The 22,863-nt window shown below is 38.6% G+C and overlaps 1 non-coding gene across 1 annotated transcript; it reads right to left on the reverse strand.

Annotated features, from left to right (window-relative positions):
* Positions 1-21,402: 21,402 nt before the first annotated feature.
* On the reverse strand, positions 21,403-21,509 carry LOC119621061 (U6 spliceosomal RNA). The gene has a single exon (XR_005237587.1). It is a non-coding gene; the product is annotated as a U6 spliceosomal RNA (small nuclear RNA).
* Positions 21,510-22,863: the final 1,354 nt, after the last annotated feature.

The raw sequence follows: 22,863 nt of genomic DNA on the forward strand, positions 1-22,863 counted from the left end.
ATTGCTAGGTGAACAAAAGCAGCTTGCAAACATTGTAAACATAAAAATGAATTGGAAAGATATATGCAAAGTAATATGCTTTTAGTATGGCTCCACTTTTATGGAAGAATACATGTATATATCCCAAGAAAAACATTTCAAAAAGAATGCATTATTGTTACCAGAAAGGGGTTCCAATCCAGACCCCAAGAGAGGGTTCTTGGATCTAGCACAAGAAAGAATTCAAGGCAAATCCATACAGTAAAGTGAAAGCAAGTTTATTAGAAAAGTAAAGTAATAAAGAATGGCTACTCCATAGGCAGAACATGCTTGAAGGTTGCTGGCTGCCCAGTTTTATGGTTATTTATTGATTATGTGCTAAACAAGAGGTGGATTATTCATGTTTCTCCTTTTTAGATCATATAGGATAACTTCCTGATGTTGCCATGGCATTTATAAACTGTCATGGCCCTGGTGGGAGTGTAGCAGTAAGGACAACCAGAGGTCACTCATTGCCATCTTGGTTTTGGCAGGTCTTGTCTGGCTTTTTTACTGCAAGCTGTTTTATCAGCAAGGTCTTTATAACCTGTATCTTGTGCTGACCTCCTATCTCATCCTGCGACTTAGAATGCCTAATCTTCTGAGAATGCAGCCCAGTAGGTCTCAGCCTTATTTTACCCAGCCATATTTAAGATGGAGGTGCTCTGTTTCAAACGCATCTGACATTATTAACAGAGGATATTTCTACAGGTTTGGCAGGTGAAAGAAATACAGGAAAATTTCATTATCTATATTATATGTTTGCATATTATTTGATTTTTACAAGGATTTTATTAGCTTTAAAATCAGAAAAATAGAGATTAAAGTTTGAAATATAAAAAATGTTTTAAAGCAATTCAGAAAATAAGATACAAATTGTTATTGCCATTGAAAGATCCACAACACATGGCTAAATTTAAAATGGTGGCTACAAATTGTATGTACATATATGTTTGTGCAAAGAAAAATTCTAAGCTCTACAAACAAAAGTACAAAAACATAACTGAACATCTGAATTATAAGATTCTAGGTAATTTCTATTTTCTTTAAACTTTTCTGAATTTCACTGTTTTTTCTCAATAAACAAGCACAACTTTTATAATCAGAAAAAAATTGCAAACAACATAATCCTATCTTAATTTTACACCCATGCATATGTGTGCACACACACGTGCACATGCACACCCAGAGCTTCTCTTTATCTGAGGGTGGAAGATTCCCTAGGACTGAGATAGCTCCCTGCCTACTCTGGACAGACTTTGGTAGTTCCCAGCCTGATTTGTGCATATTGTAGGAGGAGTAGGCTGGAAGTAGTAGGAGGGAGCTAAGGGAGAGAGAGAGATATATTGGGAGAAAGGGGAAGAAGAGCGTAGACTAGAGGCCAGCTGACTTGTCTGGAGGAAATCTCAACAGATTGAAAAAAAAAAAAAGACTCTTAGCGAGACTGCCTGCAACTGATGTGCTTACTACGCCAGACAAACTCCTAGAAAGCTCAGTCTGGCGGTTACAGCAGCAACCCCTTCCCACTTAATTTATTCCCTCCTTCCTACCTTCCCTCCTAACATTCCTGCTCTGTGATGTTCAGGTTGCATTTCTGACTCTGGACTCCTAAGTGTCACTCATCTGTAATTTCTAATTGCTTCCCAGTGTATATGTGTCATTAGTACAAGAAAAAAAAAATGAAGCAATGAAAGTTATTTTCTAAGCAGGCAGTGAACCAATATGTTCAGAGATATTCAAATTTTCTTTAAACAGATATAGATAGAAGAGGATTAGAAAGATACACACTGCTCATTTAACTGGTAGGAGTTGAAAAGAAAACCAATGAAAAATACCCAATTCAGTGTCTGACACATCGTAGGCACTTTGCTAAAGTCAGTACCCTTCACTATTATCCTGAACACTTCCCATTTATAAACAGCCATTTTTTTCTGTCAAATAGCTAAACCATGGTATAAAGAGCATTCGAGGTAAAAAACAACCTTCCTCATCTATATTATGTACGATAGTCAGTGCCTTTTTTATAATTTACAGTGTGGTGTCTGATGAAGTTGTGTTGGGGCAAAATCTTCATCCCTCTCCTCTTGAATCAGGGTGACTTGCTGTGCTTTTTAGGAGATACACATTAACTAGGTGTCTGTGTTGTCTTTGGATTCCAGAATATTAAAAATACTACAGGGCCACAAAGCACAAAGGTTCTCTGAGGGACAAGATGTTGGAATGAAAGCCAGGTAATATTAGTAGGTCCTTGAGCCCTTGGGAATGTAACTACTACCTTCCTGTGAAAATTATCTCCTGTTGAAATTGTTTCCTATAATTCATTTTACTCTATGCTCTCTACGAGGCTTTTTCCTATTATTAAAAGACGTATTTCTGGTGCCTGAAAAAATAAAATAAGTTACAGAAAATCAATTGCATCTATAAAGCCATCCATGTGACAAGGATTCCCAAGACTTAGGCAATGGCCTGCTTCTCATGCATACTTAGCCATGTTAATGACTGGGTAACCATGACAACCATCAGGACTATGACGCCAAACCTACACTCTTCAGCAATGAATTAAGCTGCTTCATAATGTACATGTTTAAGAACTTCCCACTGGCAAGCTCTGGCAGACAGAACTACACGAACAGCCTGGAAGAGGGAGGAAGAGAAGGAAAAGGAAACTACCTTCCTCAAAAGCAGACAAACACCAAGAGCTCTCAAAGGCCTAAAAAATACAAAGGTAGTAAAAGAATGACAACCCCTAGCCTGCCCCACCTGCAGAAACACAAACACACAGTTAGCAAGAAACCACCATAGTGAGGAAAGAAATAAGATTGCCTCTGGGGGATTACAAAAGTCCTCCATCTTTTCCACACCATGTGAGAAACTTTAGGCATCAGCTGTCTGTGCCTTACAGTTTTCCCTGTTTCTCATTTCTCTTCTCCATTTTCATGGTTGGGTATCCTCTAGCCAGCTGATCCTCTCTCGGGGTTCTGAAAGCTGATGACACGCACAACTTAATCTCCCAGTGCAGGCCTCACACCTGAACTCCAGATCCATATGATCAACTGGTCACTGAAGAGCTCCCTTTGGGTAACTCACAACCTCCCACAACTCAACTTTTCTCAACCTGAACTCCTCCACTTTCTCCTCAAATACTTGTTTCTCCTTCCCTTCCTCCTCTTCTTCCTTCTTCTCCTCAAGGGATTCTCACTCTCCATGACGGACACCATTAATGCGCCTCACTTCCCAAGCCAGACTCTCTTCTCTGCCTCACCCCCACATCCCATCTGCTATTGTCTGAAGGTTGGTGCCTCCCCAAAATTCATATGTTGGAACCTAATAACCAGTGTGATAGTATTAAGAGATGAGGCCTTTGAGAAGTGGTTAAGTCAGATGAAGGCTCTACCCTCATGAATAGGATGAGTCCCGTTAGAAGAGAGGCTGGAGCAAGCTCCCTTAGCCCATTCTGTCATGTGAGGACACAGTAGCAAGGCACCATCTATGAAGCAGGGGAACCCTCACCAGATACCACATTTGCTGGCACCTTGGTCTTGGACTTCCCAGCCTCTAGAACTGTGAGCAATGTGTTTCTGTTGTTTATGAATTACCCAGTGTAAGGTATTTTGTTATAGCAATCCCAGCGGACTAAGACACCATCCATGTACCTTTGAGATGTGTCTCATCAGTCCACTCCTACCAGATGTCACTCCTGCCTACCTTGCCCAGGCCATCTTCCTTCTGGATATCTGCAGCAGCCTCCTCTGCTGTGGGGTAGGGGTGGGGACAACTCCAATACACTGCAGTCAAAGACACCTTCCTAAAATCTGAGTGCTTCCATGTCTGACTGAGAACATCTCAATGTCTGGCTTCCCAATGTATTGGGGACAAGGTCCAATCAACCTTAATGTGGTAGACAGGACCTTCCACTGCCCTGCCCCTGCCTATTACTCTATCTTCACTACCTTGGCCATACTGAACTTTTCTAAGATCTCTGAATGCATACTGCTCTCTCTCTCCTCCTAGCTTTTGCACATGTCATGCTTCTGCCTGGACATGACCTTTCTTCCCTTTCATTGGACTGGTCCCAATTCAACCTTGACTGGTGTGTTGAGTGTGTGTATATTTTGCTGTCATACCTGTACAGGCTGTCTTTTGATTGTGTCCTCCAATCCAATCATCATATCCATTGTGGCTGGCTTTCACTGGTTTAGCTTTTAGAGGAAAATCTTATTTCTAAATTCTTGGGGGTGTGTGTGTGTGTGTGTGTGTGTGTGTGTGTGTGTACCTCACTGAAACTCCTCTCTACCAAAGTTATACATCTACTTTCAGTTCTTAAAAAATGGACTACAGGTGCATGGTCTCTGTCCCATCAAACTTGGACATATGTATGAATACATGTGTATTTCCCTCTTTAAAAAAAAAAAAAAAAAAAAAAAAAACTTGGTGCTAGGTGCGGTGGCTCAGGCCTGTAATCCCAGCACTTTGAGAGGCTGAGGTGGGTGGATCATGAGGTCAGGAGTTCGAGACCAACCTGGCCAACATAGTGAAACCCTGTCTCTACGAAAAATACAAAAATTAGCCAGGTGTGGTGGCATGCGCCTGTAGTCCCAGCTAGGCGGGAAGTTGAGGCAGGAGAATCGCTTGAACCCAGGAGGCAGCGGTTGCAGTGAGCCGAGATCCTGCCATTGCACTCCAGTCTGGATGAGAGAGTGAGACCCTGTCTCAAGAAAAGGAAAAAAAAATAACTTGGTTAAAGGATAATTTAATAATTTTATGCCAGAGAATGGGTTAAGCACTTTATCTCTAGCTATGCATTCCTTTAATCATCTACTGTGCTTTTTCATTAATGGTCTTTTTTGATGCTTAAGAATATTTGTGATCTCATGTTTCTTCGAAGAACTGCATAATAATTATGAGTTTTGGTCTTTCTAGTCAGACCGTATAACTACAAATCCCGCTACTGTTGCCATTTGTATGACTTTGAGCAAGCTACTTAATCTCTTTATGTATGTTAGGATACATACCTTCCACTGCCCTGCCAAAAGGTTGTTTGTTCTCCTCTTTATGTATGTATCCTAACATACATAATGTTATATGTATGTATATGTACATACATAAAGAGGAGAACAAACAACCTTTCCCACAGGGCGGTTGTGAGGTATATATGATACGATGAGTGTAAAATGCTTAGAGCCAAACACATAATAAATGCTGGGTAAATTTTAACCAAAGTTCTCAACCTAGGTGTTGCTTTCCTTCGCTTATGCCTTTTCTTCCAGAGAATAGAACAGCTACTTTCTCTGCATTTTAGAATCTGTAGCCATTGGCTCTCTTCCAATGCTATTTTCTCAAATGTACCTTATTCTCTCAGCTTCGCATCTTTCTTAACTGAGAATTAAGTACATCCAAAGATTATTACAGGTTCAGAGTCCACAAAGTAATTAAAGAGAACTGGTCAGTGTTTAATTATAAAAATACTAATTTGGGAATTAATTATTTCTATGATTTTGGACATTATGAATCTAATGTCTGGCTAGGATGAGAGTGATAGAAATTTATTTTTCAAATAAAATTGGCTGTATCATATGCTTGGGTTTATTTGTTGAAATATAATATTAATAATTACAGAAAAATCTGATAATGTGTTCTAAGTACTCATTAAAATCTCTCTCTCCCGTCATCTGCTAATTAGCTGACATTTTAAGGTAGGATGGCTTTCAATGACCAGCCAACTACAAAATCAGTTTCCTTTGTGCCTTTCATTCTCTGCTAATTGAGTTAGAATAATCACATTATTAAGAAGTTTCTATGGGCAACCAGCCCTCAGAGAAGTTGAATGAAGGTGAGGCACAGAAGAGGCATTTGAAAGCATGGACATTTAAGCTACTCCCCTTATCCTGTGACTCAGTGCATCAAGGTATCAGGATTCTCTGGAAACCAGAAAGCCCTGGTTTCAGACTGCACCTTAATTAATCAATGACATTGCTGCTTTTAGGTTTAGGGATGGCTCAAGGCCATATTCATCAAGAAGAAACTCTTGAGATTAAGAGGAGGAAAGAAAAAGAGTGAGAAAAAGAGAAAGCATGACAGGGACAGACAGAAATTGAGAGGGAGGGAGAGAAAAACATAGTTTATAGTTAAGTTCATGCTGTATACTTGCTTTATCCTAAAATTTGGGTCTGTGCCTTCTTGATTCCTAGTAAAATACCCTGATTACCTTCCAAAAACTTTTAAATTGAAATATTTTAAAGAATTTCTAGAATTTAGTAGAATTTTTTAAAAAAAACGTTCTCTGGAAGTGGCTTGTAGCAGATGAGCCTGGATTGAGTGTCGGGGGTACATTGGGTAGATCCTAAAGTAGGAAATATTTGACAAGCATGGTCCTAAATCAGAAAATATTGATATTAAGACTTGTGTCCTGGGGCTGGTTGAATACTTGGATACTTATTTAGTACCCAGTGTGTATGTGGAATGGGGATGGCTGAAACGAGATGGGATACCGAAGCAACCTCTGCTTCTTCCATGTCACTAATCCCATCCTATGTCTTCTGAAGTACCTCTGCAATCCCTAATGCCTAATCTCTGTCTGTCTATCTGCCTAGGGAATGAATACAAGCTGAAAGCCTGGCCTCTCAGTTTTGTCTCCCATTCCTTGACTACTTTCCTATTCTCCACCCAGTCTACCTTCACATACCCCCAGTTGTGACTCGGTCAGGTGGATGTTTCTGGTCAATGAGATGTACGAAGGGGGACAGCGTTAGCGGAGCCATGAAAGAAATGGAATTTCAAGTGTGAAAAGTTTGACAAGCATAGCCATGAATAAAGAACGGCAAGTATTTGTCTGTTCCCCAAGCTGTTAATATTTGTCCAGTTATCTTTTCTAAAAAAAATTTTTTGCTTTATACATAATAGGTGTATGCATTTAAAGAGTACATTTTGATACAGGATATTTTGATACAGGCATACAATGAATAATAATCACATCAGGGTAAATGGAGATATGCATCACCTCAAGCATTTATTCTTTGTCTTACAAATCCAATTATATCCTTTTATTTAATTAAAAGTGTACAATTAAATTACTTTTGACTATAGTCACTCTATCGTGCTAGCAAATACTAGTTATTATTCATTCTTTCTAACTAGTTTTTGTACCCTTTAATGATCCCCACTCCCCTCTCCCCACCCTCTCACTTCTCTTCCCAGCCTCTGGTAACTATCCTTCTAAACTCTCTATCTCCATGAGTTCAATTATTTTAAGTTTTAGCTCCGACAAATAAGTGAGAACATGCAAAGTTTGCATTTCTGTGCCGGGCTTATTTCACTTAACATAATGATCTCCAGAATCATCCATGTTGTTGCAGATGACAGGATATCATTCTTTCTTATGGCTGAATAGTACTCCATTGTGCACGTACCACATTTTTTTTTATCCATTCTTCCATTGATGACACTTAGGTTGCATTCAAATCTTAGCTATTGTAAACAGTGCTGCAACAAACAAGAGTGCAGATATCTCTTTGATATACTGATTTCCTTTCTCTTGGGTATATACCTAGGAGTGCAATTGCTGCACCATATAATAGCTTTATTTTAATTTTTTGAGGAACCTTCAAACGGTTCTCCAGATTGGTTGTACTAATTTACATTCCCACCAACATAAAAGGTTCCCCTTTTTTCCACATTCTTGTCAGTATTCATTATTGCCTGACTTTTATTTTTATATAAGTTTTAGTTTTAATTTTTGTTGAGTTCATAGTAGGTGTTTATATTTACAGGGTACATGAGATGTTTTGATACAGGGATGCAATGTGAAATAAGCACATCACGGAGAATGGGGTATCCATGCCCTCATACATTTGAGTTACAAATCATCCTATTACACTCAGTTATTTTAAAATGTAATATTAAGTTATTATTTACTATAGTCACCCTGTCATGCTATCAAATAGTAGATCTTATTCATTTTTTCTAACTATGTTTTTGTACCCATTAAGCATCCCCACCTACCCCTCAGTTCCCAACTACCTTTCTCATCCTCTGGTAACCATCCTTCTACTCTTTATGTCCATGAGTTCAATTCTTTTGATTTTTAGATCCCACAAATAAATGAGAACAGAATGGGAGAAAGTGTGATTTTTATTTTTTATTTTATTGGAGATAAAGTCTTGCTTTGTTGCCCAGGCAGGAGCACAATAGTTTGCTGAGAATGATGGTTACCAGCTTCATCCATGTCCCTGCAAAGGACATGAATTCATCCTTTTTTATGGCTGTATAGTATTCCATGATGTCTACGTGCCACATTTTCTTAATCCAGTCTATCATTGATGGACATTTGGGTTGATTCCAAGTCTTTTCTATTGTGAACAGTGCCATAATAAACATACGTGTGCATGTATCTTTATAGCAGCATGATTTATAATCCTTTGGGTATATACCCAGTAATGGGATGGCTGGGTCAAATGGTATTTCTAGTTCTAGATCCTTGAGGAATCGCCATACTGTTTTCCACAATGGTTGAACCAGTTTACAATCCCACCAACAGTGTAAAAGTGTTCCTATTTCTCCACATCCTCTCCAGCACCTGTTGTTTCCTGACTCTTTGATGATCACCACTCTAACTGGTGTGAGATGGTATATCATTGTGCTTTTGATTTGCATTTCTCTGATGACCAGTAATTATGAGCATTTTTTTTCATGTGTCTGTTGGCCGCATAAATGTCTTCTTTTGAGAAGTGTCTGTTCATATCCTTTGCCCACTTTTTAATGGGATTGTTTTTTTCTTGTAAATTTGTTTGAGTTCTTTGTAGATTCTGGATATTAGCCTTTTGTCAGATGAGTAGATTGCAAAAATTTTCTTCCATTCTGTAGGTTGCCTGTTCACTCTGATAGTAGTTTCTTTTGCTGTGCAGAAGCTGTTTAGTTTAATTAGATCCCATTTGTCAATTTTGGCTTTTGTTGCCGTCGCTTTTGGTGTTTTAGACATGAAGTCCTTGTCCATGACTATGTCCTGAATGGTATTGTCTAGGTTTTCTTCCAGGATTTTTGTGGTTTTAGGTCTAACATTTAAGTCTTTAATCCATCTTGAATTAATTTTTGTATAAAGTGTAAGGAAGGGATCCAGTTTCAGCTTTCTACATATGGCTAGCTAGTTTTCCTAGCACCACTTATTAAATATGGAATCCTTTCCCCATTTCTTGTTTTTGTCAGGTTTGTCAAAGATCAGATGGTTGTAGATGTATGGTATTATTTCTGAGGGCTCTGTTCTGTTCCATTGGTCTATATCTCTGTTTTGGTACCAGTACCATGCTGTTTTGGTTACTGTAGCCTTGTAGTATAGTTTGAAGTCAGGTAGTGTGATGCCTCCAGCTTTGTTCTTTTGGCTTAGGATTGTCTTGGCAATGCAGGCTCTTTTTTGGTTCCATATGAACTTTAAAGTAGTTTTTTCCAGTTCTGTGAAGAAAGGCATTGGTAGCTTGATGGGGATGGCATTGAATCTATAAATTACCTTGGGCAGTATGACCATTTTCATGATATTGATTCTTCTTATCCATGAACATGGAATGTTCTTCCATTTGTTTGTCCCCTTTTATTTCGTTGAGCAGTGGTTTGTAGTTCTCCTTGAAGAGGTCCTTCACATCCCTTGTAAGTTGGATTTCTAGGTATTTTATTCTCCTTGAAGCAATCATGAATGGGATTTCACTCATGATTTGGCTCTCTGTCTGTTATTGGTGTATAGGAATGCTTGTAATTTTTGCACATTGATTTTGTGTCCTGAGACTTTGCTGAAGTTGCTTATCAGTTTAAGGAGATTTTGGGCTGAGACAATGGGGTTTTCTAAATATACAGTCATGTCATCTACAGACAGAGACAATTTGACTTCCTCTTTTCCTAATTGAATACCTTGTTTTTCTTTCTCCTGCCTGATTGCCCTGGCCAGAACTTCCAACACTATGTTGAATAGGAGTGGTGAGAGAGGGCATCCCTGTCTTGTGGCAGTTTTCAAAGGGAATGCTTCCAGTTTTTGCCCATTCAGTATGATATTGGCTGTGGGTTTATCATAAGTAGTTCTTATTATTTTGAGATACGTCCCATCAATACTTAATTTATTGAGTTTTTAGCATGAATTTTGTATTTTTTACTAGATACAAGGTTTCTCCATCTTGGCCAGGCCGGTCTCGAACTCCTGACCTCAAGCAATCTGCCTGCCTTGGCTTCCCAAAGTGTTGTGATTACAAGCACGAGCCACCATGTGCAGTGTCATTTAGATGGATTTAAAAAATAGTAATAAATGATTGGTTTAGCCACTGTGCCCGGCCATGATGGTTGTCTGTCTCTGCCTGGTTTATTTTGCTTAACATAATGATTTCTAGTTCCACTCATATTGTTGCAAACGACAGGATCTCATTAATTTTGATGGATAAAAGGTACTCCGTTGTGTATATGTACCACATTTTCTTTATCCATTCATTTGTTGGTGGATACTTAGGTTGGTTCCAAAATGTTAGCTGTTGTAAACAGTGCTGCAACAAACATAGGAGTGCAGATATCTCTTCAATATACTAATTTCCTTTCTTTTGGATATGTACCCAGCAATGGGATTACTGGATCATATGGGAGCTCTATTTTTAGATTTTTGAGGAACCTCCAAACTGTTCTTCCTATTGGTTATACTAATTTACATCCCCACCAACAGTGTATGAGGATTCCCTTTCCTCCACATCCTTGTCAGCATTTGTTATTATCTGTCTTTTGTATATAAGCCATTTAGCCATTTAACTGATGTGTGATGTTATCTCATTGTAGTTTTGATTTGCATTTCTCTGAGATCACTGATGTTGAGCACCTTTTCATATGCCTGTTTGCCATTCATATGTCTTCTTTTGAGAACTGTCTATTTAAGTCTTTTACCCATTTTTTGATCAGATTATTAGATTTTTCTCCTATATTTGAGCTCTTTATGTATTCTGGCTATTAATCCTTTGTCAGATGGGTAGTTTGCAAATATTTTATCTCATTCTGTGGGTTGTCTCATTACTTTGTTGATTGCTTCCCCTGGTGTATAGAAGCTTTCAAATTTGATATTATCCCATTTGTTGGTTTTTGCTTTGGTTGCCAGTGCTTGTGTGATATTACTCAAGACGTTTTTGCCCAGACTTATGTCCTGGAGCGTTTCCCTGTTTTCTTGTAGTAGTTTCATCTTTTGAGGTCTTAGATTTAAGTATTCAATCCATTTTGATTTGATTTTATATATAGCAAGAGACAGGGGTCTAGTTTCATTCTTCTGCATATGGACATCCAGTTTTCCCAGTGCTATTTATTGAAGAGACTGCCTTTTCCCCCAGTGTATGTTCTTGGCACTTTTTGTTAAAAATGAGTTCAATGTAGGTGTGTGGATTTGTTTCTGGGTTCTCTATTTTGTTCCATTGGTCTATATATATCTTTTAACACCAGTACTATGTTGCTTTGGTTACTGTAGCTCTACAGTATAGTTTGAAGGCAGGTAATGCGATTCCTCCAGTTTTCTTCTATTTGCTTAGGAAAGCTTTGGCTATTTGGGGCCTTTTGTGGCTCTATATAAATTTTAGGATGTTTTTTCTATTTTTGTGAAGACTACCATTGATATTTTGATACAAATTGCGTTGAATTTGGAGACTGCTTTGGGTAGTATGGATATTTTAACAATATTGATTCTTCCAATCCATGAACACATAATATCTTTCATTTTTTTGTGTGTTCTCTTCAATTTCTTTCATCAGTGTTTTATAGTTTTCATTGTAGAGATCTTTCACTTCTTTAATCATGTTAATTCCTAGGTATTTATTGGTATGTGGGGCCATTGTAAATGGAATTAACTTTATTTCTTTTGCAGATTATTTGCTATTGGCATATAGAAATACTACTGATTTTCATATGTTGACTTTGTATCCTGCAACTTCACTGAATTTATCAGTTCTAATAGTTTTTGGTGGCACCTTTAGGTTTTCCTAAATATAATATCATATCATCTGCAAACAAGGATAATTTCATTTTCTTTCCAATTTGGATGCCCTTTATTTCTTTCTCTTCTCTGATTGCTCTAGCAAGGACTTTCTGTACTATGTTAACAGTGGCGAAAGTGGGCATCCTTGCCTTGTTCCATATCTCAGAGAAAAGACTTTCAATTTTTTCCCATTCAATATGATACTAGCTATGTGTCTGTTATATATGGCTTTTATTATGTTTAGGTATGTTCCTTTCATCCCCAGTTTTGTTCTTTTTTTATTCAGGAAGGGATGTTGAAATTTATCAAATGCTTTTTCATCATCAATAGAAATGATCATATGGTTTTCACCCTTCATCCTGTGGATATGATGTATCACACTGATTGATTTGCATATGTTTAACCATCCTTGCATCTCTGGGATAAATCCCACTTGGTTATGATGAATGGTATTTCTAATGCATTGTTAAATTTGGTTTGCTAGTATTTTGTTGAGGGTTTTTTTTTTTTGCATCAATATTCATCAGACATATTGACCTGAAGTTTTCTTTTTCTTTCCTGTTTGTTGTTGTTGTTGTTGTTGTTGTTTTTGATGTGTCTTTTTCTGCTTTTGGTATCACCTTCCCTCCTTTTCTACTTTTTGGAACAGTTTGAATAGGATTGGTATTAGTTCTTCTTTAAATGTTTGGTAGAAATTCACTGTGAAGCCATTGGGTCCCAGGCTTTTCTTTACTACGAGACTTTTTATTGTGACTTCAATCCCATTACTTGTTAAAATTGGTCTGTTCTAGTTTTGAATTTTTTTCTCTTTCAATCTTGGTAGATTGCAAATGTCTAGGAATGTGTCCATTTCTTCTAGATTTTCCAATTTATTGGCATATTGTTGCTCACAGTAGCCACTACTGATCCTTTGACTTTCTGCAGTATCAGTTGTAATGTCTCCTTTTTCATCTCTGACTTTACTTATTTGGATTTTATCTATATTTTTCTTAGTTAATCTGGCTAAAGGTTGGTCAATTTTAACTTTTCAAAAAACCAACTTTTTGTTTGATTGATGTTTTGTGTTGTTTTCTTCATTTCTTTTTTGTTTGTTTGTTTTTGTTTTTATTTTATTTTATTTTATTTTATTTTTTTAATTTATTTATTATTATTATACTTTAAGTTGTAGGGTACATGTGCATAACGTGCAGGTTTGTTACATATGTATACTTGTGCCATGTTGGTGTGCTGCACCCCTCAACTCGTCACTTACATCAGGTATAACTCCCAATGCAATCCCTCCCCCCGCCCCCCTCCCCATGATAGGCCCCGGTGTGTGATGTTCCCCTTCCTGAGTCCAAGTGATCTCATTGTTCAGTTCCCACCTATGAGTGAGAACATGCGGTGTTTGGTTTTCTGTTCTTGTGATAGTTTGCTAAGAATGATGGTTTCCAGCTGCATCCATGTCCCTACAAAGGACACAAACTCATCCTTTTTTATGGCTGCATAGTTTTCTTCATTTCAAATTTATTTATTTTTGTTCTGATCTTATTTCTTTTTTTCTACTAATTTCGAGTTTCGTTTGCTCTTGTTTTTCTATTTCTTTAAGATGCATCTTTAGGTTGCTTATTGGAAGTGTTGCATCTTTTTTGATGTAGGTACTTACAGCTATAAACTTCCCTCTTGGTACTGCTTTTGCTCTATCCCAGAGGTTATGATATGTTGTGTTGCCATTATCATTTGTTTAAAAAAAAATGTTCAATTTCCTTCTTAGTTTCTCCATTGACCCACTGGTCATTCAGAAGCATATTGTTTAATTTTCATATGTTTGTATAGTTTCCAAAATTCTTCCTGTTATTAATTTCTAGTTTTACATCATTGTGGTCAGAGAATATGCTTCATTATTACAATATTCTGCGTTTTCCTATGTACTTACTGTCTCCAGTGAGTTTTGTACCTTCAGATGATTTCTTATTGCTCATTAACATCCTTTTCTTTCAGATTGAAGAACTCTCTTTAGTATTTCTTGTAAGACCGGTCTGGTATTGATTAAATCCTGCAGCTTTTGTTTGTCTGGGAAAGTCTTTATTTCTTCTTACGTTTGAAGGATATTTTCAGTGGATACACTATTCTACAGTAAACTTTTTTTTTTTACTTTAGCACTTTAAATATGTCACACCACTCTCTCCTAGCCTGTTAAGTTTCCACTAAAATGTCTGCTGCCAGACATGTTGGCGATCCATTGTATGTTTTTTGTTTTGTTTTGTTTTTTGTTTTTTGTTGTTTTTGTTTTGTTTTGTTTCTGAGATGGAGTCTTGCTCTTTTTGCCCAGGCTGGAGTGCAGTGGTGCAATCTCAGTTCACTGCAACCTCCGCCTCCCGGGCTCAAGCAATTCTCCTGCCTCAGCTTCCCTAGCTGGGATTACAGGCACCGGCCACCACGCCTGGCTAATTTTTGTATTTTTAGTAGAGACAGGGTTTCACCATGTTGGCCAGGCTGGTCTCAAACTCTTGACCTCAGGTGATCTGCCCACGTTGGCCTCTCAACGTGCTGGGATTACAGACGTGAGTCACCATGCCCAGCCTGTTGTTTCTCTTGCTGTTTTTAGGATATTTTCTTTATTCTTGACCTTTGGGAATTTGATTATTTAATGCCATGAGGTAGTCTTCTTTGAGCTAAATCTGCTTTGTGCTCTATAACCTAGTTATACTTGGATATTGATATCTTTCTCTAGGTTTGGGAAATTTTTTGTTATTAGCCTTTTGAATAAACTTTCTACTCCTCTTTCTCTACTTCCTCTTTAAGGCGACCAACTCTTACATTTGCCCTTTTGAGACTATTTTCCAGATCCTGTAGGCATGTTTCATTGTTTTTATTCTTTTTTCTTTCATCTCCTCCGTTTATTTTCAAATAGTTTATCTTCAAGCTCACTAATTCTTTCTTTTACTTGATCAATTCTGCTATTAAAAAGTCGGATGCATTCTTCAGGATGCATATTATGTTATTCTTGCATTGCTATAATGAAATACCTGAGTCTGGGGAATTTATAAAGAAAAGAAGTTTAATTGGTTCATGGTTCTCCAGGCTTTACAGGAAACATGGTACTGGCATATGCTTCTGCAGAGGCCTCAGGAAGCAAGCTTACAATCATGGCAGAAGGTAAAATGGGAGAAAGCACTTCACATGGTGAAAGCAGGGGCGAGAGAAAGAGAGAGAGCCTGGGCTAGGAGGTGCCACACAGTTTTAAACCAACAGACCTTGTGTGAACTCAGAAGAAGAGCTCACTTATCACCAAGGGGATGTCCCAAGACATTCATTAGGGATTCATCCCCATAATTTAAACACCTCCCACTAGATCCCACCTCCAATACAGGGGATTACAATTCAGCATGAGATTTGGGTAGTGACAAATATCCAACCTATATCAGTATGTCAGTTGCAGTTTTCAACCCTAGAATTCCTGCTTGATGCTTTTTAATGATTTCAATCTGTTTGTTAAGTTGATCTGATAGAATTCTGAATTCCTTCTGTGTTATCTTGAATTTTATTGAGTTTTCTCAAAACAGCTATTTTGAATTCGCTGTCTGAAAGGTCACATATCTCTGTTTCTCCAGGATTGGTCCCTGGTGCCTTATTTAGTTCATTTGGTACAGTCCTGTTTTCCTGTATGGCCTTGATGCTTGTAGATATTTATGTTTGAGCATTGAAGAGTTAGGTGTTTATCGTAGTCTTTGCAGTCTGGGCTTGTTTGTACCCATCCTTCTTGGTAAGGTTTTCTAGGAATATGAGATGACTTCAGTGTTGTGATCTAAGCCACATCTGCATTAAGAGGCACCCCAATCCTAGGAACACTGTGGTTCATGCAGAGTCATAGAGGTACCGCCTTGATGGTTTTGAATAAGATCCAGAAGAATTCTCCCAATGTCCAGGCAGAGACTCTTGTTCTCTTCCCTTACTTTCTCCCAAACAAATGGAGTCTCTCTTTCTCTCTATTCTGAGCTGCCTGGAGCTGGGGGTGAAGTGACATGAGCACCTTTGTGGCCACCATCACTGGGACTGTGCTGGGTAAGACCTAAATCCAGTACAGCACTGGGTCTTGCCCAAAGCCCACTGTAACCATTAACCATTACCTGGCTACTGCCTATGTTCACTCAAGGCCTTGAGGCTATATAATCAGCAGGTGGTGGAGCAGAATTGTGTCCCTCCATTCAGGGTGTCAATTTATCCCAGGTCCTGGGCAGATCCAGAGGTACCATCCAAGAATAGGAACTGAAATCAAAAACCTTAGAGATCTATCTGGTGTTCTACTGTACTGCAGCTGAGCTAGCACTCAAACCATGAGACACTGTTCTTCTCCCTCTTTCCTCCCCTTTCCACATGCAGAGGAGCATCACACCGTGGCCACCTCCACCATAGGCCCATGGTGGGTACTGCCAGGCTACTGTCAATGTTGCCTTAAGGCCCAAGGGCTCTTCACTCAGCTTGTGGTGAATGCTACCTGGTCTGGAGCTCACCCTTCAGGGAAGTGGGCTCCCCTTTGGCCCAGGGCAGGTCCAGAAATGGTGTCAAAGAGCCAAGGCCTGGAATTGGGGACCCCAAGCACATGCTTGGTGCTCCACCCCGCTGTGGCCAAGCGTGTACCTAAGGTGCAAGGTGAAGTCTCCTTTACTTTTTCCTCCACTTTTCTCAAGAAGAAAGTGTCTTTCTCCATAGCCAGCACAGCTGGTAATGTGCTGAGTCTCACTTGAAGTCAGGAAGTCTCAGAGGCTCACCCAAGGCCCATGGCGAACTACCAGGGTATTGCTGCTGGTTATTCAGAGCCCAATGGCTCTTCAAACAGCAAGTGATAGGTCTTGCCAGAACAGGGTCCTTCCCTTCAAGGAAGCAGGTTCCCTTCTGGCCCATGGTATGTCTAAAAATGTCATCTGGGAGCTAGGGCCTCAGGACTCTGCCTGGTACCCTGTCCTGCTGTGGCTGAGATGATATCCAAGATGCAGGACAAAGTCCTCTTTACTCTTTCCTCTCCTCTCCTAAAGTGAAATGAAGGGGTCTTTTTGGAGTCGTGAGCTGTGCATCCTGGGGTTGAGGGAGGTGTGGCACAAGCACTCCCTTAGCTGCCCAGGCTGATGTCTCAGTAGGTCACATGTCCCCCAAGTCTTCTGGCTCTGAGCCCTGTTCAGCACTATGACTTGGCTAGGAATAGCAGTACTTGTGGCATAGACTGCCTTTCAACTTCATTTAGGGCCCCAAAACACTTTAGCCTGCAGTGACAGGGCTTGCCAGAACTGGAGTTCCAACCACTGGGAAGGGCAATTCCCCTCTGGCTAGGGCTGGTTTAAATGCTCCCTCATAGGTGGGCATCAGCTGAGTTCAGCCTGGTTTTACTTTCTGCTGTGACAGTGTAGCACTGAGTTCAACACAATGTGTCACAATTCCTGTGCTCTCCCTCTCCCAAGTGCACAGATTCTCTCTCTGTGCCACACAGCTGCTGCCATAGGATGAGGGAAGTGTGGTGTCCATAATTCAAAACTATCTTTCTCACCCTTTTCTGTGCCCCTTTCAGCTATGTAAAGTAAAAACCAGGTGTTGTGAGTGCTCACATTATTTGGTTATTATGAAAGGGCTTTTTTTGTGTAGATAGTTTTAAAATTGGTATCCTTGTAGAAAGGATGATTGGTGGAGCCTTCTATTTGGCCATCTTGTTCCACCCTATCTGTCTAGTTATATCTTCAGGGATGAGCTGCCTCAGCCTCTCCCATTCTTTTTTCCCCATCCCTTCATACTGTTATAATTGCTGACTGTATGTTGATTTGTGACAGAAGAATAATGTAGATAGAAACAGGTGTTATGGAATCCCCTAAGAGCAAAATCATACAGTAATAAACTGGAAAACCAGGGTCCTGCGTCAGGAATGACATTGGAGCCAACAGCAATCTGCAGTGTCTTTTACTATCTGTGTGTCTGTAGATAAAGAACAATCTGGATATCTCTGCATAGTTCCAGCAAGTATTTGAAACACCGTCACCCTGTACATAAGAAAATAGGACCATGATCCCAGCTGGCAGCCAGTCCCACTAGGGCTCTAAATTAGGACTGAACCCAAGGTAGCGAACTGGGGTGGAAAGGGATAAGGACAGAGATTCAAGAAAAAGAGAACACAGTCAGCCCTCCATATCCACCAGTTCTGTGTCTATGGATTCAATCAACTGAAGATTGAAAATATTCAGGAAAAAAAACAATAAAAAATAACAATACAACAATAAAAATAACACAAATTAAAACCCAATACAATATAACAACTATTTACATAGCATTTGCATTGTATTAGGCATTGCAAAGAGTCTAAAGATAATTTAAACAATATCAGAGGATGTGCCTAGGTTATATGCAAATGCCACACCATTTTACTTTTTTACTAAATTTTTTTATTTGTATATATTTATGGAGTATGAATGTAGTTTTGTTACATAGCTATATTCCATAATAGTGAGGTCTTGGTTTTTAGTGTACCCATCAGCAGAATAACATACATTGTACCCATTAAGTAATTTCTTATCATCTACCTCCCTCAACTTCCCATCTTTCTGAGTTTCCATTGTCTATTATCACATTCTATGTCCGTGTGCACACATTATTTAGTTCCCACTTATAAGTGAGAACATTCGGTATTTGTCTTTTTGTACACCATTTTATATTGGAGACCTGAGCATCCATGGATTTTGGTATCCACAGGGGCAGGAATGGAAGAATAGGGTGAGGGTGCCCTGGAATTAATTCTCCACAGATACTGAGGGACAATTGTACAAATGCCTTGGGTTTTGTCTGGGTGCCATGTCCTCTGCTAGTCCTATCCCATGAGGACGCTGAAAATCTTCACAAACTTCATGAGGTTTCCTGGTTCTCAGTCCTGGATAGCAGAGTCCAGCCATGTCCTTAACAGCTTCCTCTCCATCCAGGAGCACTGGGTTTGGTTCTCCATCTTCAGCTTCCCTACCCTTCCCTCCTGCTTCAAAGAAAGCTCACTGATATGCTCCTGGACTTGCTTTTGCTTTTCTTTTTACCTGCAACTTTGAACTTGAGTATTTAGATCTATTCTGGTTCCCATTTTCTTAGAGAATAGCCTCAATTACTCAACCCAGTGACAAGGCAATAGGATACCAAGGCAGTTTAGTAGGTGCAACTAAGTATAAAGAAAAAGAAAAGAAATTAATTCCACATTAGTTAGTCATAATCTACGCACCTTTTTATATAGTAGAAAAAAACTGCATAAACAGTCTCGGTTTCTCTTTAACTGGAAACTTCCAGGACATATGGCTAAGAAGAGTGGAGACCAGCTGTTATGCCTTCAGCCATCTATAACTTGATCAGTGTGTATGTGTGTCGGGGGGTGGAGCAATATAAGAAGGGAAGTCACAAGAGGAGTAAGAGTTAAGATGATAACCATTTAAAGACCACTAACCAGAATCAGGAACTAGAGTATTGAGATCACTGTTCTGAGCTGATCCTTTCACTGTTTCTGGTCTGGGTTTGGAGACAGCCACTTCACTTTCAGGGATTGCTGTCAGTGAGTTGTTAAGGACATGCAGATCTGAGGAGTCCCAACACCAGCCATGTTCTTACTAGTTCATTCATCCACAGACACCAAGAAAGGCTTCTGTTCCATCAGAGACCTACTGCAGATCATACTGGGGCCTTAGCTGAGATTTGAACTCCAGTTTAGGAGAGTGGAAGGTGAAGTCAGAGCTTCCAAAAGGAAGGAAATAATTTTTATCAAGCTTCAGTTGGATGTCAGTTCATCACATCAGGATACATTATTGTTTCTTAATCCTCAAGAAAATGATTGCTTTTCACATATTTGGACAACAGAGACTTAGTGGTGAGCTCCTTAGGAAATGCGGTAATAAAGAAAAACCTCCTTGCTCTTTTAGCTGGTTTTTAGTCACAGGAAAGCTATTGATTTTTATATATTAATCCTATAGCTGGGCACTTACTGAACTCGTTTGCTGTGTCTAGTGCTTTCTTTCTCACATTTAATTGCATCTGACTAGCACTTCCAGAACTGCTTTAAAATATAGTGGCAATAGCATTATTACATTGTTCCTGATTTGCTGAAAATGCTTCTATAGTATGTCCCCATAAATGATTCTAGCTTTGGACTTGAGATATATTTATCAATTTTATAAAGGCTTTTAAAAAGCCAGATTCAGTGATAAACATTGACACATTCCTTTTCTGCATTTATAAAGATGATCACACCGTTTTCCTCCTTTAACTATTTTTTAATTAATTATAGCAATAGATTTCTTAATATCACCACATTTATATTACTGAAATAAACCAAACAAGAAGTATTATTTTTAATGTAAAGTTGGATACTATTTGCTAATATTTTTATTTGAGATGTTTGCATTGTTTTTTCTAAGGAGGCCAAGTGTCCAATTTTGGAAGATTTACTGGGAAACCATATTTATAACTTCTTCTTTAGTTATTGCTAGCTTTATAAAAAGGAATCTGGAAGCTTTATAAATTTGTGTTCTTGAATAGTTTAAATAACAGGAATTATCTGTTTCTTAAAGAACTGTTAGAGTTTTAATCTGTGAAGTGGCATGAGAAAAAACTATTCTAGCAGGGACATGCAGAGGAAAGAGACTGGAGACAGGAAAACAATCTGAAAGTTATTGTGGGACATGCATGAAATGAATAAGGCCTGATGTAAGGACGAAGCTGTGTGAATGCTGGGATTAGAGGAGTGGTTATGGAAGTGAAAGACACTTCAATAAAAGAAGGAAGAAAATCTGTTAGCTGATTGGATTGCCGGAGTTCCAAATATTTCATGAGACGTACACTAAAAAATTGTTTTTTACTTGAAATTCAAATTGAACTGGTGCTCTGTATCTTTATTTGCTAAATCTGGTACCATATATGAGTGACAGAGAGGGAAGATTGTATGATCCTATGCATATTTGGATAGGTAAATGCCCTTTTTCTTAGGCAATTCCAGTGATTGTGTAACTGAAAAAATTACCATTTTGAATAATGAGAAATAAGCAGTGATGGAAAGAATGACCTTTAGTGTTCATGCATGATTTGTTTTATGAGGTTAGAAGTTTATGCCTGTTTTCTTTTAGAACAGAAACAATGGTAAGGCCTTTTATGACATCATTGTGTTTATTTAAGAAAAAGTTCCTTCCTTTATTCCTGTCTTTATCTACTGAGGTAATGAAAGGATGGAAGTAAGTAAAACATACTAACATAATTTAAAGAAGTTGGGATAATTTTTTTGAGTGGTTTTGGTTACACAGAGGAAGGATTTCTTCATGGAAGGGATATTTAATACTAAAATGTTTAAGTCACTTGTCCTCCTAACTTTGTGGCTCTTTGAAGAATGATAGAAATGTGAATGAATGATACATTCTATACTCTTTTTTAAAAAATATAGTATGGAATGCTTCACAAATTTGCATGTCATTCCTGCACAGGAGTCATGCTAATATTTTCTGCATCATTCCAATTTTAGTATATGTGCTGCCAAAGTGAACACCACTCTATATTCTTGACCGGAGCCATAGCATATTTTTTCAAAGATTAAAGATATGTTTTGAGCCACAGCTTATTTTTATAATGCTGATTAACTTTTAAAATAATTTATTTTACATTAAAAGGGGAAAATTATGCAATATTCTGTATAGTACAACTGTAAATTTCTGAAATAAGGATGTGTCTGTAAAAGAAATATTTTATACTTATTAGTAGCAGCATTTCATTGGTGAGTTGAAACTATTTACTCACAACTTCTAATTGATCTTTTATTTACCTGTAACTTCTTTGTTACTCCTATCCAAGATAGAAATGTAAAGACTGAAATAGGTTTTTGATATTCAGCCTAAGTTTGTTAAATATTTAGTCCAGCTGGGCATGGGAGCTCATGCCTGTAATCCCAACACTTTGGGAGGCTAAGCGGGCAGATTGCCTGAACCCAAGAGTTCAAGACTAGCCTGGGCAACATGGCAAAACCCTGTCTCTACAAACAATAACAAAATTAGCCAAACATGGTGGTGTATTCCTGTAGGCCCAGCTCCCTGGGAGGCTGAGGTGGGAAGATGGTTTGAGCCCGGGAGGTTGAGGCTGCAGTGAGCCATGATGGCGCCACCACACTCCAGCCTGGGCAACAGAGTGAGACCTCTCTTGCTCTCTCTCCTCTCTCTTGCGCTCTCTCTCTCTCTCTCTCTATATATATATACACACACACACACACATATATACACACATAAATATTATATATATGTGTGTGTGTATATATATATAAAATATTTAGTCCTTTCAGAATTTCATACTTAACTGAGTCACTGAAATCACTGAGCTCAAACAATTTCCATGTACTTTTTATTAACCTTTCAAGTTTCACCCAGAGAAGACTAAAAGAAGTGCTATCCGTTTTATCTGGAAATCAATTAAATTTCCAGATCATTTAGAAAATAAAATCCTACACAACAAATAGATGTCTAGAGACCCTAACTTGTCAAGAAAAGAGAGACAGCAACAGAGACCAGAGATGACACTACTCTTCATTAAAACACACGAATTTTGCACTAAGGGACACAAACTGCCCTCCTAGATTACCTCTAGTGTCCTATGATCATTTTCAATTTGTTCTGCCCACTAATGGTCAGCAGAGCATTCTGAATGGAATCTCCTACCTCCTTCCTAGAAGCTTCCTGACTCTCCTCTTTACCATAAGAGTCAGTACCAAGGACCAAGGATTTCATAAAGTAAAGGAAGTCTTTGGAATCATCCAAGATGAAGCAGCTACCTGCTGTATGTGCTGAATCCACCCCTTAACAGCAAACCAAAACTGGATGCTCTCAGACTATTGGGTACATGAGAAGGAAGGGTAC

The sequence above is a fragment of the Chlorocebus sabaeus genome, chromosome X (genome assembly GCF_047675955.1).
Source record: "Chlorocebus sabaeus isolate Y175 chromosome X, mChlSab1.0.hap1, whole genome shotgun sequence".
Taxonomy (NCBI): Eukaryota; Metazoa; Chordata; class Mammalia; order Primates; family Cercopithecidae; genus Chlorocebus; species Chlorocebus sabaeus.